The following is a 10,916-nucleotide window of genomic DNA, read 5'->3' on the forward strand; positions in this document are numbered from 1 at the left end:
TTTGACACCGACATTGGTGCTTTCATTGAGAGTTCCTCCGTGTCGTCGCGACAAGACTTGATGGCTCCTTTAATCATCAACAAAAACACAGTCCAGGGTGAGACTTTTCTCCCCGGACAGATCTTCGTATTCGGCGGCTGTTGGTGTCAAAACCGGCGGATCTCGGGCAGGGGGTCCCGATCTGTGCGTCTTAGGCTGATGGTAACAGGAAGCAAGGGACACAATGTTTACCCAGGTTCGGGCCCTCTCGATGGAGGTAAAACCCTACTTCCTGCTTGATTAATATCGAAGATATGAGTAGTACAAGAGTAGATCTACCACGAGACTGTAGAGGCTAAACCCTAAGAGCTAGCCTATGATGGTATGATTGTAATTGTGATCGGCCTTCCAAGGATCATCCTCTCCGGTTTATATGGACACCGGAGAGGGCTAGGGTTTACATGGAGTCAGTTACAAGGAAGGAAACACAATATCCGGATCGCCAAGCTTGTCTTCCACGCAAAGGAGAGTCCCATCCGGACACGGGCCGGAGTCTTGTGTCTTGTATCTTCATGCTTCAATAGTCCGGACGATGTATATAGTCCAGCTCCCCGGAAACCCCCTAATCCAGGACTCCCTCAGTAGCCCCTGAACCAGGCTTCAATGACGATGAGTCCGGCGTGCAGTCTTGTCTTCGCCATTGCAAGGCGGGTTCCATCTCCGAATACTCGAATGTACCCATCACGACGAATAGTGTCTGGCATCCCATCAATGTTGTACTCCTCGGCTTCAGTGCTTCAATAATGACCATTTCCATGTGTCGAGCGAATGCGAGGAGTCGAGGCAGTTTTGCATTTTCCACCTTCGATCCTTCGGGCTAACCGTCTATTTGAAGAGACGGGGATTCCCAGATCCAAACCTCACTCTCCCTCCTCGAGCAAGCATCCAACAGAGCACCCCGAAAAAGCCATTCCAACATGGCTGGTCGTTGCAACTCTTCTGCTCGCTCCCCTTGCCCCAAGCTAGGGGACTGGGGAGAGTGTTTAGTTCCTCATAGCCGTTTGGTAAAGTTACAAACCCAAGGGCTTCTCCCACCGGCGTTCGCGGTCCCCGTCCGAGCCGGAATAGCCACCTATAACGGCGGAGAAGAAGCGGAGAGATCCCCTAATCCGTCTCCAGAGGAACGAATATGCCTCATTCCGCATCTATTAAGGGGCGTCGGGTTCCCTATTCATCCGTTCCTTCGCGGGCTCCTGGAGTTCTACGGCCTCCAGTTGCACAACTTTACCCCAGCCTCCGTACTACATATAGCAGGGTACGTCGCTCTTTGTGAGCTATTTCTATGCTGTGAGGCTCACTTCGCTTTTTGGAAGAAGTTGTTTTGTCTTGTCCCCCGCAACCAGGGAGAGTCCCTATGTCAAGTGGGTGGGGCCGAAGTATGGCGTATCACCGAGACCAGATACCTATCCGGCACTCCCAAGAAGGCACCAGAGAACTGGGCTTCAGAGTGGTTTTATATTGACGATGTCCCCTTTCCGGACCCAAGTTCAGTAACGCCCCACCGAGGGCACTCCTAAGCTGGCGCCCCCGAGGCCCCCAAGAAGAGGATACCAGGGAAATACATTTCCTGATCAGCAGGATAAAGTTACTGGCCAAATCCGGACTGACGATAGTCGAGGTCATGGAAATATTCATAATACGGGGAGTGCGGCCGCTTCAATATCGGGGCAATCCCATGTGGCATTACAATGGGACTGACGATGCCACCCGTTGTGGCCGTAAGGGTCCGGACTCTGCCACTGCTCTAGCAATGATATTGTCCGATCTATACAAAGGAGAAGAGGAAGGCTTCCTTCATATCAAACCGCGAGACGGATTCTCCATGTACAATCCCCCAAACTGGATAAGTCGTCATTTATTTTCTCGCTTCACTTATCGTGGCGTTCTTTGCTAATGTTACCTGCCTCGATATTTCCGAGCAGGAACTGAGGAGGACCGTAGAAGGAATCTCCAGCCCTTCCCCGTAGCCAGAGGACCCCGAAAGGGCCCTAGATCCAGGACTCTAAGAAGACCCGGATGTGGCCGTGGAGCTTGTCGATGGGATATTTTATCAGGCGAGCCGTGACGGTGCCTCAGTGGCTATTACTGCTGATTATCCCGGACTGCTACCTTCTTCACGGGTAAGCCAAGCCGAAGACTTGATCCTCCGAAGAGGACTCTTTCCTGATGTCATGCCTTATCCCTGAAGCGTCGTATTTTTGCAGAGGCGACGTTCGGAGCGCCGGGCCGAGCCCCTAGGGACCCGTCAGCCACAGGCGTCCGGATTGGGTAGGCTCAAGAGGAAGGTGGTTAGGGCCGACACTCCTCTATAGAGGTAAGGAAACAACCTGTCATGTAATTATTGTTATTTGGAGTATAATAGCGTCCTTTACATCCTGGCAGGAAGAGGATTATCCAGACTATATCCGGGGATCCTGCCAACCACGCCTCCACCAGTCGGGCTTCAGAACCGACTTCGAGAGAGGAGGCAGACGTAGGGCCAATGCTGCATAGTCCTCCGACAGAGGACGCAGATATGCTCTCTGCCACGAATTCCGAAGTAGAGAGTGCCATGAATCACCGGCGTTGACGGGCCGTGCTTCGCAACAACATATTTTCTGAAGAGGCATTCAATGCTTTCAATTCGTGAGACACATACATCCGAGTTGCTCAAAGCGGGCTCGCCTGGGTGACAGTCCAGTATACCAAAGATATACGGGTAAGAAAGTTTGATGAGCATATATAGCAGTAGCCCCTAAGACTTGAAACGGTTGGAACAACAGTTTTAAGTATCAATTTATGCGCAGGTTCTTGTAGATAAGAATGAGCAATAGTCTCGGGAGCTAGATGAGTGCAAGACCCAACTAAGGGCCACAGTTGCCAAGCTAGAGGAATCCCAGAAGGCCTCATATGGTAACATTTATCTCAATTGTACGAAAATGTACCAGTTAGCAATTGGCTGGTATGGCAAATTTAACAGAAAATTCTGTAGATAACCCTGGAGTAAATCCGGAGGGCGGGAGGGATGACGAGTCGCATCTCCAGAGGCAACTAAAAGCTGGCGAGTGCATTTTTACGCAAGTTAAGCAGGACAAGAATACTCTCCAAGATGCCAATGTTCGGCTGGACGTGGAATTGAAAGACGTCCGTGCACAGCTGGCGGACTCCGTGAAGGAGAACAAAAGGCTTCGCCGCGGCATTTATGGTAAGTGCCTAGATGAACTGTAGCATAGTTCGGTGAGGCCGTATATTGAAAGAGTTTTGCTTGTAGGAATGCTGATCGGTCGCCCTGAGGCAGAGATGCCCGGATCTGCAGGCGATTTACTACAAGACCTCTCGCAGCTGCACGAGCGAGCTCGTCAGCTGATGCAGGGCATAGTGCAGGCCTTGTGGCCATCAAGCTTCCTGCCGAATGGCATGGGGGAGCTTGCGGACATGCTTCAAGGGGCATGGCGGCGCTTCCGGCTCTGGAAGATTTCAGCCTGCTGGCAGGGTGCAAGGGAAGCATGGGCTATGGTGAAGACGCGCTACACCAAGCTGGACCCGAACCATATGGCCGAAGACGGACCGGCAGGGCCGGATGGGCAAGAAATTCCCGTGAATCTGGTATATGACTAGGTGGCGTTAGCCGCAAAGTATTCTCAACAGGATTGTAAGCTAGATAGCCTATTGGATGGTATAGAGGAGGAATATGGTCAGTCCAAGTGATTGTGTAATTCAATGGACATAAGTAGCCCCTAGTCGGATTAAAATCATTTGTCATGGCAGACCTTTTCGCTTCAGCCCCCGGATCCTATAGTCCGGGGTGTGTCCGAATACCCGCTCGGTTATACAAAACCGGAGTATGCATGGAAACCAGGCGTAGGGGTCATAAGTGCTTGAACAGACAAGTACCCAACTAGTTATGTTATATTACATGGATAGTAAGAAACATCTTCCAGGGAGAATAGTTCCGTTAAGGGTTCCTTTCCCTGGGTAGGCATGCGACAAGGCACATGTCCGAACTGCGAACCATGGCGCAGGATACAAAACTTCTGGGGATTTATGTTATAATAAACGAAGACATCTTTTATTCACCGACCGAATATTCTCTTAAGGAAACTAGATTTCGGCTTCACCCAGTCTGAGGTGCACATCCGGCTGAACCGGCAGTAACAATCGCAGAGGTGCTCCCCTTATGCCCTAGTCGAATTAACGGGAATGTAGGGCATAAACACAGGAGCCAGGCAGCCCAGCTTGGCCACGTCTTAAGTCATATCGATGCATATAATGGTGAAGAAAAGGCACACATGGACAATACGTGTGTGATGGGCAAAAAAGCCTTTTAGAGTAAGTTATGTTTAGCTTCCGTATAGGAAGCCCACAGGTATTGCTTACACACATAGTGCGGCCGGAATAATCCGGTAGTCCGCACTGTATTAAATACTTTGTGTGAAGAGAAAAGATCGAGAAAGGGGAAAAGGGGGGAGCATAATTAAAAAAGTGGGAGGCAAGGAGACAAACACTGACTTCGGCGCTAGGCGTAGAATCTCCGGAGTCTGGCCGTGTTCCATGGGTTCGGCTCGAGTCTGTTATCGGACGCATTACGTAAGTGGTACGCTCCTCTGGTGAGAACTTTGTCAATAACGAAGGGACCTTCCCACTTGGGTTTGAGCTTGTCCTTCTTCTTCTCCGGTAAGCGTAGGACGAGCTCGCCAATATTATAAGTTTTGGCCCGCACTTCTCTGCTTTGGTATCGTTGAGACTGTTGCTGATAGAATGCGGAACGGGCCTTAGCGACAACGCGCTCCTCCTCCAGGGCATCCAAGTTATCCTGCCGATCTAACTCGGCTTCCTTCTCTTCGTACATGCGTATGCATGGCGAATGATGTATTATGTCGCAAGGTAGTACTGCTTCAGCACCGTACACCATAAAAAATGGTGTGTGTCCGGTGGTGCGATTCGGCGTGGTCCGCAGCCCCCAGAGCACGGAGTCGAGCTGCTTGACCCAATGAGTATCCGACTCTATCAAGGATCACACTAGTCTCGATTTGATGCCGCTCATGATGAGACCGTTTGCCCGTTCGACCTGGCCATTTGTTTGAGGATGGTAGACGGAAGCATAGTCGAGCTTAATGCCCATTTTGCCGCACCAAGGTTTCACTTCATCGGCTGTGAAATTTGAGCCATTATCGGTGATGATGCTGTGGGGGACACCGTAGCGGTGTACGACCCCGGATATGAAGTCTATTACTGGTCCGGATTCGGCCGTTTTCATTGGTTTGGCTTCTATCCATTTGGTGAACTTGTCTACCATGACCAATAAGTATTTTTTCTTGTGGGTTCCCCCTTTAAGGGGTCCAACCATATCCAGCCCCCAGACCGCGAAGGTCCAAGTTATGGGGATTTTTTGGAGAGCGGTAGGGGGCATATGACTCTGATTGGCAAAGAGCTGGCAACCGACGTAGTGTTGGACAAGGTCATGTGCGTCTGCTCGGGCCGTCGGCCAATAGAAACCTGTACGGAAGGCTTTGCTGACTAGTGCTCGAGCCTCGGCATGGTGCCCGCCCAGTCCGACATGGATTTCAGCCAAGAGCTACCGCCCTTCCTCTTCGGAGATGCACCTTTGGAGCACTTCGGTCACACTTTTCTTATAGAGTTCCCCTTCATGGACTTTGTAAGCTTTAGAATGCTGGACGATGCAGCGTGCTTCATTTTGATCTTCGGGGAGCTCTTGCCTATTTAGGTAGGCTAAGAAAGACTCAGTCCACGAGGCAATGACAGCCATTATTTCGTGGGCTGATGATGTTATTTCGGTGGTAGAGCCTCTGATTATGTCTGACAGTTCGGAATCTAGGGATGTGTTCGGATCCGTGCTGGTATTGCCGGACTCCCCTTCCCATACCACGGATGGCTTGAAGAGCCTCTCCAGGAATATGTTAGGTGGGACAGGGTCGCGTTTAGCCCCGATGCGGGCAAGGACATCTGCCACTTGATTGTTTTCTCGAGCCACATGGTGAAATTCGAGCCCCTCGAACCGAGCTGACATTTTAAGGACGGCATTACGGTAGGCCGCCATTTTTGGATCCTTGGCATCAAAGTCTCCGTTTATTTGGGATAATGTGAGGTTTGAATCCCCGCACCCCTCTAGGCGTTGAATGCCCATAGAGACTGCCATCTGAAGACCGTGCAACAGAGCCTCGTATTCGGCTGCATTGTTGGAGTCTGTGTATAATATTTGGAGGAAGTATTGGACCGTGTCTCCGGTGGACGATGTCAGGACTACGCCTGCTCCCAATCTGGCTAGCATTTTAGAGCCACCGAAGTGCAAGATCCAGTTAGAGTACGCGTCGTACTCTTTAGGGAGTTCGGCTTCCGTCCATTCGGCGACGAAGTCAGCTAATACTTGCGACTTGATACCCCGCCGAGGCTTGTATATTATGTCGAATGGAAGGAGCTTGATGGCCCATTTAGTGATCCGACACGTGGCATCGCGGTTATTTATTATATCGTTTAGTGGTACTTCGGAGGCCACTATGACCGAACACTCTTGAAAGTAGTGTCGTAGCTTTCGGGATGCCATGAAGACCGTGTATGCTATTTTTTTATAGTCTGGGTATCGGGATTTGCATGGGGTGAGGACCATGGATACGTAATAAACCGGCTTTTGTAGCGGCAATTTGTATCCGTCAACCTCTCGTTCGACGACTAGTACTGCGCTTACAACTTGATGTGTTGCAGCTATGTACAACAGCATAGGTTCGCCGATATTTGGCCAATAAGGTCTTTATTTCATCGAGTCCGGCCACGGCTGCATCTGTCCACATGAAGTGTTCGGCGCACCGAAGAAGGCGGTAAAGAGGCAATGCCTTTTCTCCTAACCTGGAGATAAAGCGGCTCAAAGCAGCCACGCATCCAGCTAGTTTCTGGATGTGTTTGAGGTCTGTTGGTATAGCCAACTATGACAAAGCTCGGATTTTTGCCGGATTAGCTTCAATATCTCTATTGAAAACGATGAAGCCCATAAGTTTTCCAGAGGGGACGCCAAAAATGCATTTCTCTGGATTCAGCTTGATGTCGTATGTTCGGAGGTTGTCGAACGTAAGCCTCAAGTCATCTATTAGGGTTTCGACGTGTCTTGTTTTTATGACTACGTCGTCCACGTATGCCTCCACTGTTTTTCCGATTTGCTTTTCCAGGCATGTTTGAGTCATGCGTTGGTAGGTTGCGCCAGCATTCTTAAGCCCGAAAGGCATAGTGTTGAAGCAGAAAGGGCCATATGGCATTATGAAAGCTGTTGCAGCTTGGTCGGACTCTGCCATATTTATTTGATGGTATCTAGAGTAGGCGTTGAGAAAACACAGCGAGTCGTGTCCTGCTGTGGCATCGATGATTTGATCGATGCGAGGGATGGGAAAGGGATCCTTGGGGAAAGCCTTGTTAAGGTCTTTGAAGTCGATGTACAGGCGCCAGGATTTGTCCTTCTTTAGTACCATTACCAAGTTCGCCAGCCAATCCGGATGTTTGATATCTTTGATGAATCCGGCCTCAAGTAGTTTGGCTAGCTCTACCCCCATGGCTTGCCGTTTGGGCTCTTAAAATTGCCTCAGGGTCTGTTTAACAGGTTTGTATCCCTTTAGTATGTTAAGGCTGTGTTCGGCCAATTCGCGCGGGATGCCCGGCATGTCCGATGGGTGCCAGGCGAAAATGTCCCAATTCTCGCGCAAGAAGTCTCGCAGTGAGGCGTCCATAGTGGGGCTCAACTGTGTCCCAATGGAGGCTGTCTTTGTGGGGTCCGTTGGGTGGACTTGGAACTTGACTATCTCATCTGCGGGTTTAAATGAGGTGGACTTGGGTCGTTTGTCGAGTATCACGTTATCCCTGTCCACGGTGGTGCACGGTGTTGTTAATTCTTCTGCTGCTAGAGCTTCGGATAATGCTTCCAAGGCTAGTGCTGCGGTTTTGTTTTCAGCACGGAGTGCGACGTCCGGATCACTAGCAAGAGTGATGATTCCATTGGGTCTGGGCATTTTAAGCTTCATGTACCCGTAATGGGGTATGGCTTGAAAGCTTGCAAACGCGTCCCGCCCTAGAAGGGTGGGGTATCCGCTGTTGAAAGGAGACACCTGGAATGTGATTTCTTCGGACCTGTAATTCTCTGGGGTGCCGAATACCACATCGAGTGTGATTTTTCCCGCACACCGCGCTTCCCGACTGGGGATAATTCCCCTGAAGGTTGTGCCGCTTTGTTCAATGCGGCTTTTATCAATTTCCATCTTCTTGTGTGTTCTTCGTAGATCAGGTTTAATCTGCTTCCTCCGTCCATGAGTACTTTAGTGAGCCGAAAGCCGTCCACTATTGTGCTAAGGACCAAAGCGGCTGGTGCCCGGACGGTCTGGAATTGGGGTTCGTTACTGGCATTGAAAGTTATAGCAGTGTTGTTCCACGGATTTATTTTTACCACATGACAGATTTCCGTGGAGCTTCGATGAGCCCGCTTGTGCCTATTGTTTGTGGTGAAAGTCTCAAAGATTGTTAGTACCGTATTGTGTTCCTTGGCAGGATGTTGTTCTGCTTTATGGCTCTCGAGGAGATCCTCGCCGCTTTTAGCTACCTGCTGGAGTATCCAACATGCCCTAAGGCTATGGGTTGGTGTTGCATCTGGCGTACTGTGAAGCTTACATGGCCCATTGAGCCATCCTTCCAATACGGTTCCACGCCCTGGGGCGGGTTTTGGTTTCTTGGCAATTGAATTGGTCGACTTACGAGAGTTTGGCCGTTTAGTTCGGACAAAGGTTCTGGTGAGGGTCGTACTATCCCAAAATTCTGTTTGGGTCTTCTAGGCACTTTCCATCGCACAGTACTTCTATACTATGGTTGCCAAGTCCGCAAAGTGTACTATGTCACGGCGACTTATAGCATTAAGGAGTCCTTTGTTGGTGCAGTTTTTGCAGAAAAGTGAGACTACGTCCTCCTTGTGGCAGTCTTCGACCTTGTTAAGCGCAAGGAGGAATCTGGCCCAGTAACGGTGTACCGTCTCCAGGGGCTCTTGCCTGATGTGGGAGAGACGGTTTAAGTCCAAGCAAGTGTCGTTGGCTGAGTCCGGATTTTGATCCGATCTGACACCCGGGGGCATGGAAGGTTCCGAGCCCGACAATTTGGGGTTCGGAGTATCACCCGATCTCTTCGGCCCGATGCCCGATTCTAAGTCCAGGACTCGGGTCATGTCTTCCTTTGAGTAGGTGTTCGGCTTACTGAGTTCGGTGATCCGGACATAATTCGTCCTCAAAGTTGAGGGGCGACCCATGTGTGGTTCCTCCACTACCGCTATCTCATGGGTGGCCTGCGGGGATCTAATGTCCTCTGGTCGGGTTTAAGCCCAATCCGGTCATAGTCCGTAGCGACTCCCAGAGCGGCGATGTAATTCTAGAGCTCATTAAGAGAGGAGAGCTCTATCAGATCCATCTATTCGGCAAGATCCGAATTGATGCGAAGGTTATGCGTGATGACCCGAGAGGCCATCGTTGGCGCGACAGCCAATGGGGCGGCCATAATGAAGCCGCCAAGTCGGAGAATCTGGCCTACAGCTAGTGCTCCTCCAGAGATGATGTTGTCCTTGACAACGAGATGAGCCATCGAGCCTTGCAGCGACGACACAGAGGAACTCTCAATGAAAGCACCAATGTCAGTGTCAAAACCGGCGGATCTTGGGTAGGGCGTCCCGATCTGTGCGTCTTAGGCTGATGGTAATAGGAAGCAAAGGACACAATGTTTACCCAGGTTCGGGCCCTCTCGATGGAGGTAAAACCCTACTTCCTGCTTGATTAATATCGAAGATATGAGTAGTACAAGAGTAGATCTACCACAAAATCATAGAGGATAAACCCTAAGAGCTAGCCTATGATGGTATGATTGTAATTGTGATCGTCCTTCCAAGGACCATCCTCTCCGGTTTATATAGACAACGGAGAGGGCTAGGGTTTACATGGAGTCGGTTACAAGGAAGGAAACATAATATCCGGATCGCCAAGCTTGTCTTCCATGCAACGGAGAGTCCCATCCGGACATGGGCCGGAGTCTTGTGTCTTGTATCTTCACACTTCAATAGTCCGGATGATGTATATAGTCCGGCTCTCTGGATACCCCCTAATCCAGGACTCCCTCAGCGGCTTCGCACTGCGGGCCAATTCGCTTGGCCATCTGGAGCAGATCGATAGCTACGCCCCTGGCCATCAGGTTAGGTTTGGAAACTTAAACTACACAGCCGACATCCGTGGAGACTTGATCTTCGATGGGTTCGAGCCCGCGTCAGGAGCATCGAACGATCGCGACGAGCATGAATTAGATCTGCTATCGGACAATATTCAGGATATCACACCTGCTGCAGCTCCGGACTTTGATCTGGAGCAGATCGTGCCACCCAAGGACGGATGGACAGACCCCGCCACGGAGGCCACACACTCATCAATGCTGCAGCCGAACACAGACTTCACCTCTGAGGAAATCTGTGTCACCGAACCCCCAGACTCGTCTCCGGCCTCAGGGTCCGAACCGCGCATGCCCGTGCCCATCGAATCTGATTGGGCACCGATCACGGAGTTCACCACCGCGGCTATCTTTCAGCACTCGCCTTTTGGTGATGTGCTAAACTCTTTAAGGTCTCTCTCTTTGTCAGAAGACTCTTGGCCGAACTATGTCCGGCTCGAGTGGGATACGGACGACAAAGAAGTTCGCTGCCCACCCACCACCCACTTAATAGCCACTGTCGATGACTTAACCGACGCTCTTGACTTCGACTCCAAAGACATCGACGGTATGGACGTCGATGCGGGAGGTAAAATAGAATCACCGCCCACGGGGCGCTGGACAGCGACCTCATCATACAATATATACATGGTGGACACACCCAAGGAGGACAA

This window comes from Triticum dicoccoides, chromosome 3B (assembly GCF_002162155.2).
Source record: "Triticum dicoccoides isolate Atlit2015 ecotype Zavitan chromosome 3B, WEW_v2.0, whole genome shotgun sequence".
In the NCBI taxonomy this organism is placed as follows: domain Eukaryota; kingdom Viridiplantae; phylum Streptophyta; class Magnoliopsida; order Poales; family Poaceae; genus Triticum; species Triticum dicoccoides.